The sequence below is a fragment of the Bison bison genome, unplaced genomic scaffold (genome assembly GCF_000754665.1).
Source record: "Bison bison bison isolate TAMUID 2011002044 unplaced genomic scaffold, Bison_UMD1.0 scf7180017864500, whole genome shotgun sequence".
NCBI lineage: Eukaryota > Metazoa > Chordata > Mammalia > Artiodactyla > Bovidae > Bison > Bison bison.
The window spans coordinates 5268419-5274683 of NW_011495059.1; the positions used below are offsets into that span (position 1 = coordinate 5268419).

General features: G+C 41.2%; 1 protein-coding gene across 1 annotated transcript in view; it reads right to left on the minus strand.

Moving 5' to 3' along the window:
* ACTR5 (ARP5 actin-related protein 5 homolog (yeast)) overlaps positions 1 to 6265 on the minus strand; it is a 46088-nt gene that overhangs the window by 7157 nt on the left and 32666 nt on the right. The gene's annotated exons all lie outside the window — the stretch shown is intronic.

The window sequence follows — 6265 nt, forward strand, 5'->3', positions numbered from 1 at the left end:
ATGTTTTTTTATGCAGACATTTTTAAAGTCTTTATTGAATTTGTTACAATATTTCTTCTGTTTTATGGTTTGTTTGTTTTTTTGGCCATGAGGCATGTGTGATCTTAGCTCCTCAGCCAGGGATCAAACCCTCACGCCCTGCATGCCCTGCGAAGGCGAAGTCTTAACCACTGACTCGCCAGGAAGTCCCTACTGATTTTATTTAATTCTTACAACTATCCGTGAGGTTGGTTTTACAAATGAAGAAATTAACAGTCAGAGTGGAGAAGTTCATTAGCCCAGAGCCACAGAACGAGCAAGTGGCAGAGTCAAGACCTGAACCCAGGTCTTGCCTGCTCCAGAGCCCGTGTCTGTCATCTCTTATTGGGCATTTGACACCTCCTCTGTGCTGCTCCCATTCCTGGTTCTTCCCTCTTATAAAAGCATCATTCCCCTGCAACAGTTCACACCACACCAGCTCTGGTCCCATCTGCTGGTCTCACCTGCATGGGCTGCTCATATGCCTAGGCTGCTCCAGAGAAGCTCTCACCTGAGCTTAAGAGCAGGCTGAAGGCATGTTACATTGTACATTACATGGTAACACCATGACATTGAAGGTCCCCGATGAAGCACACACTTCCTGATATCCATGCCTTTGTGCAGCCCTCCCACATTGACTCGGGGTTGTCTGTGTGACTCGCTGTGGTTAGCAGGACCTCGGCAAATGTGATGCAAACAGGTGCTTGAGCCTGGCTCTCTTGGAACACTGCCATCTTGTGGAGAAAATCCAGATCGATTTGGGGATAAGCAGCAGACCAAGCCCTGGAGAAGGCAGTGGCACCCCACTCCAGTACTCTTGCCTGGAAAATCCCATGGACGGAGGAGCCTGGAGGGCTGCAGTCCATGGGGTCGCTAAGAGTCGGACACGACTGAGCGACTTCACTTTCACTTTTCTCTTTCATGCATTGGAGAAGGAAATGGCAACCCACTCCAGTGTTCTTGCCTAGAGAATCCCAGGGACGGGGGAGCCTGGTGGGCTGCCATCTATGGGGTCGCATAGAATCAGACACGACTGAAACGACTTAGCAGCAGCAGCAGCAGCAGACCAAGCCCAGCCAGTGGCCTGGCCACCTCTCCTCCTGGTCTAGGAATTCTAGCTGAGACGGATATGTCCCTTGGTCTTAAGACAGAGGGGATGTTTTGTTTTGTCTTGTATTTTACTTTTTATTTTTGGTTGTCTTGGTCTTCATTGCTGTGCACGTGGGCTTTCTCTAACTGCAGAGTGGGAGCTACTCTATTTGCAGTGTGCAGGCTTCTCATTGAGGTGGCTTCTCTTGCTGCTGAGCATGGGCTCTAGAGCGTGGGCTCAGCAGTCGTGGCGCACAGGCTTAGTTGCCCTGAGGCATGTGGGATCTTCCCGGACCAGGGATCGAACCCGTATCCCCTGCATTGGCAAGTGGTTTCTTAACCACTGGACCACCAGGAATGTCCTGTCTTGCTTTTACAAGCCTGTATTTTTAATCTCATATTTGATTTGGCTTCTTCACTGGCCTCTCAGTCTCACAGATCGCCTTACTTTGCTCAAATTCACACAGCTTGTGAGTGGAGGATCCAGAATTCCAGCCCAGATCTGTCTCTCTGGAAAGCTATAATAATAATAATAACAATAGGGATTTCCCTGGTGGTCCAATAGTTAAGATTTTGCCTTCCAATGTAAGGGGTGCTGGTTCAATCCCTGGTTGGGGAGCGAAGATCCCACATGCCACGAGGCCAAAACACCAAAATATAAAACAGCAGCAATACTGGAACAAATTCAATCAAGACTTTAAAAAATGGTCTACATAAAAAAAATATTTAAAAAATAATAATATTATTAAATACTGTTATGTATTATTATCGAATAATTATTTATTTTCTTGCCCTTATCCTGTACTATATATCTAAGACATTATAGATTTTAACTTTATTCTTATGCATTTTATAGTTTTATCATCATATTCTTTTTTATGTTTTTCATTATCACAAATTATTCTTTAATTTCCTGGTTTTCCTCTTATGTTAGAATGGCCACGATGTTGCCTCTCTGCGGTCCAGTTTTCTGCTCTATTATATCAGTAGAGTATTTTGTATGGTTTTTTTCTCTAGTTCTTTCGTGCTAGACCTAATCTTATGGTTGGCCTGTGTATATCTGTAGGAGGTATAAGCCAGGATCCTTGAGGCCCACCCTTAAAACACTGCTGTTGTCATGAAAACATGGTCCAGCCCACCCCACCCCCAACTGTTACAACTTGACTGTTTTTTCAAACACCGTGAAGGGAAATACAACATTCCCAGAAACACTACTTATAAACCCTCTTTTCTTTCCAGTCCACTTATTTCACATGCCCAGAGCCTTTGTCCTGTGCCCAGCTCTTGTCTCTGTCTCCTCTGACCCTCTCACTTTCTTTTTTTCTTCCTCGGTCTTCCACTTTCTTCCAGCCTCTGCAGATCTCTTGCTCTCCCCATCTCCTGGATTCTGCATCACAAAACTTGCTTAATCACTTGTCGACCATATGACACTGCGCAGGTCTGTGATTTTATCATTAAAAAGTCCAACAGATCCTCCATTCAGGTCATTTAGAACCAATCGGAGAATTCCTCAAGGCTGTTCGATACAATACCAATAAACAAGCACCAACGATAAAAATCAACTATGTTCCTATACACCAGCAACAACCAATTAGAAAATGTCCTTCTTCAAAAGATGCCATTTACAATAGCAATAAAACTTCAAGGTGTCTAGGAATAAGCCTGCATGATATCTTTATGGGGAAAATTGGAACACTGCAATATGAGATATTAAAGAAGATACAAACGTTCCATGATTTAATGAAAGGAAAAACACACACCCAAAATAAAGAACATATACAAAATCCATGTGCAGAAGAGATACATCCCATGATCAAATTAGACAAAAGATGTGAATGGCGAATATTCAAAAGAAATATAAATGACCATAAATCAAAGGAATATTCACTAAAACCACAATATGATATAATTTACCGATTATTAGAAAAAAATTTTAAAGTTGTAAATATGCAGGATGGTCAAAGTGTGAAAACAAAGGGTGGATACCTTTAGGGAGAGTATAAACTGACTTTGTTTTCAGACTGATCTGACAACACTTGTCAACATTTAAAACCTCCTTTGGTGCAGCAATCTCACTTGCAGTATTGTATCCCTTCCGAATATACATATGCAAGGATGTTTATTGCAGCACTCTTTGTAATAGAATAACCTTGGAAACATACTTACTCAAATGCCATTCAAAATGGAATCATTAAATAAATTATGGTATGAAACATAATGCGCAAATGTTTAAATATTTAAAGGAATCAGTTGCTTCACAAAGCATGGAAATATATGAATACAACTTTCAAAGTCTATTAGGTGACATCAAGACATGAATAAAGGGAAAAGGCACATTCCCATTTTTGGTTAGAAGAATCAATAAAGAAAAGATAGCATCTTTCATCTTTCAATCTGTAATTTTAATGGGATGCAAATACATATTCCAACAGGATTGTTTTGGAACTTAACAAACTGACTCAAAGATTATGCAGGAAAATCAAGAAAAGCCCTGAAGAGAGAGAGAGAAATTGGAAGAGATAAACTCTGTTACATCTCAAAGTAGATTATAAAGTGACAGTAATAGTTCATTATGAATTCAAGAATAGACAGAAAGATGAATGGAGCAGATGAGTGAGTCTGGAAATAGACACAAAAAATAAGGTTATTTAACAAATAATAAAGGTGGCATTTAAATCAGTGGAGAAAAGATGGATTACTCAATATTATTAATACACCAGGCTAGCCATCTGAAAAGAAATTCCACTGGAGCCCTACCACAAGCCTTCGCGAAGATGAATTCCAAAAGGATAGATAAATAAATCATGGTACATGCACACAACAAAATATTACACAGCAATGAGAATAAAAGGACTGTGGCTACAGGAAACATGGATGCATATTAGAGGCAATGTTTAGAGATGCATAATCAGGTGGTCAAAATATACAGGAGCGTGGGAAGAAATACTATAGAAATTGGTATAGTGGTTTCCTACAAGGGGAAAGGAGGTTTTGACCAAGAAAGATCATACTGGAGGCTTCTGATTGGGAAGAAGGGTAGCAATGTTTCGTTTGTCAATCATTACGACTGCACAAGTGTTCATTTTACACGTTGTTAGGTTGTTCATTTATATTCTATGCCATTATGTAGGGTTTTTGTTTTTACATAAAAAGCTTTGCAATAATTAAATACACGGGAAGAAAATGTCAGGCTTGGTTTTGTTGTTGTTGTTGTTGTTTTTAATTTTCTCAGCATGAGTAAGACTTTTTTAAAGATGACATGAAACCCAAAAGCAATTTTAAAAGATTGCTTGATTTAAGCCCATAACAAATTCTGCATGGAAAAACACCTCCACCCAGTCAAATGATAAACACCCATTACTGGAAAATGTTTGCAATTATATCACATTTCTTAGTATAAAAGAGCAAAGGATTGAAGGGTGGTTTTTCAGCATCTTATGAATGCATAATTCATTAAACATAATATAAAACTAAAGAAAGGAAAAAAAGAGTACGGCAGCTGTTTTTATATTGATGGGGGCTGATCTCCAAGGTATATTGTTATATTGTGCATAGTATACGCTACTATTTGTATAAAAAGCGTGTGTGCGTATGATGTGGCTATCCTGATTGCATTCACTTGATGTTCTTTACCATGTTTGTGGCAGATATGCACACATATACCTCTTTTTTTTTTTTTGCAAACACACTTTTAAAAGATGAAAAAGAAGCAACTCCACATATAGTAATACTAAATGATGTCTAAGACATACCACTACATGAGCAACAAAACAAGACTAGACAAGAGTAGCGCTACTTCTCTTTCTTTTAATGGAAAACTTCAAACAGGTACAAAAAGTAGAGAGAGAAGTACAGTGCACCCTTATGTACCTCTCCGGAGAAGGCAATGGCACCCCACTCCAGTACTCTTGCCTGGAAAATCCCATGGATGGAGGAGCCTGGTAGGCTGCAGTCCATGGGGTCGCTGAGAGTCAGACACGACTGAGAGACTTCACTTTCACTTTTCACTTTCATGCATTGGAGAAGGAAATGGCAACCCACTCCAGTGTTCTTGCCTGGAGAATCCCAGGGACAGGGGAGCCTGGTGGGCTGCCGTCTATGGGGTCGCACAGAGTCAGACACAACTGACGCGACTTAGCAGATGTACCTCTCTCCCAGATTCATGATAAAAACACATGGCAACTTTTGTTTCTTCTCTACCTCCCTCCCACTCCCCTCCACACCACGTGATTGTTTTGGAGCAAATCCCAGACATACCATTTCGTCTGCAGATACCTTGGGATGTACCTCTCTATAAGCCCTTTCTCTTTGCCTCTATCTCTCTCTCTCCATACCACAATCATATCCAAAAATTAAAAGCTATTAATAATCATACAGTCAAACATCCAGACACTGTTCAACCTTCCCAGACTTTTTCAGGAGTTGATATTCTTTACCAGTTGATTAATTCGCATCAGGGTCCACGTGTCTACATTTCGTATGTGTGTTATGGTTCAAATATCTTAATTTACAGGTCACCTTCTTTTTATACCCTTTGCAATTTATGTAAGGGGGAAAAGGTTATTTAACTTATAGATTCTCCCACCAGTCCCTTTTTACCTCTCTTTGCAAGTTATTTGATGGAAGAACAAAAAAAAGGGGGGGCGGGGCGGGGGGCATTGTTTGTCCTGAAGAGTTGTCAGGGTTCCGGATTTTGCTGATGGCAACCTTATAGTATTATCCTGTTTGTGCTGGATTTCAGCCACTTGCCCCACTCAGGTCTTCCTTCCACTCTTCTCACCCTACTCTTTGCCCCAGGAGGCTGTATCAGCCAGGCTCTTTCGCCCTCTGGCTTCAGTTGGGCTTGGCTAATAGCGAGCTCTGGTGGGACGGGGAGGGGGCGAGAACAATGAGTTCAGGGTGTTTATTTCCCCAACTCCCTCTGCATGAAGACCATGTTGAGTTCGCTATGCTTCTTCTCTAAAGGTGACTGTTCCTCGAAAGAGAGCTACTCTACACAACTGCCCCCCTTCCAGTTTCTGGTAATTTCTCCCTCTTACTGGCAAAGGCCTCTTGGATCCTCATCCTAGGATCCTTCACATTCTACCGTCACCTCTATTTAAAAAAAAACCCTCTTCTCATTTTTCTAACCTGAGTGCCTCATCCGCGTCCTGTTGGG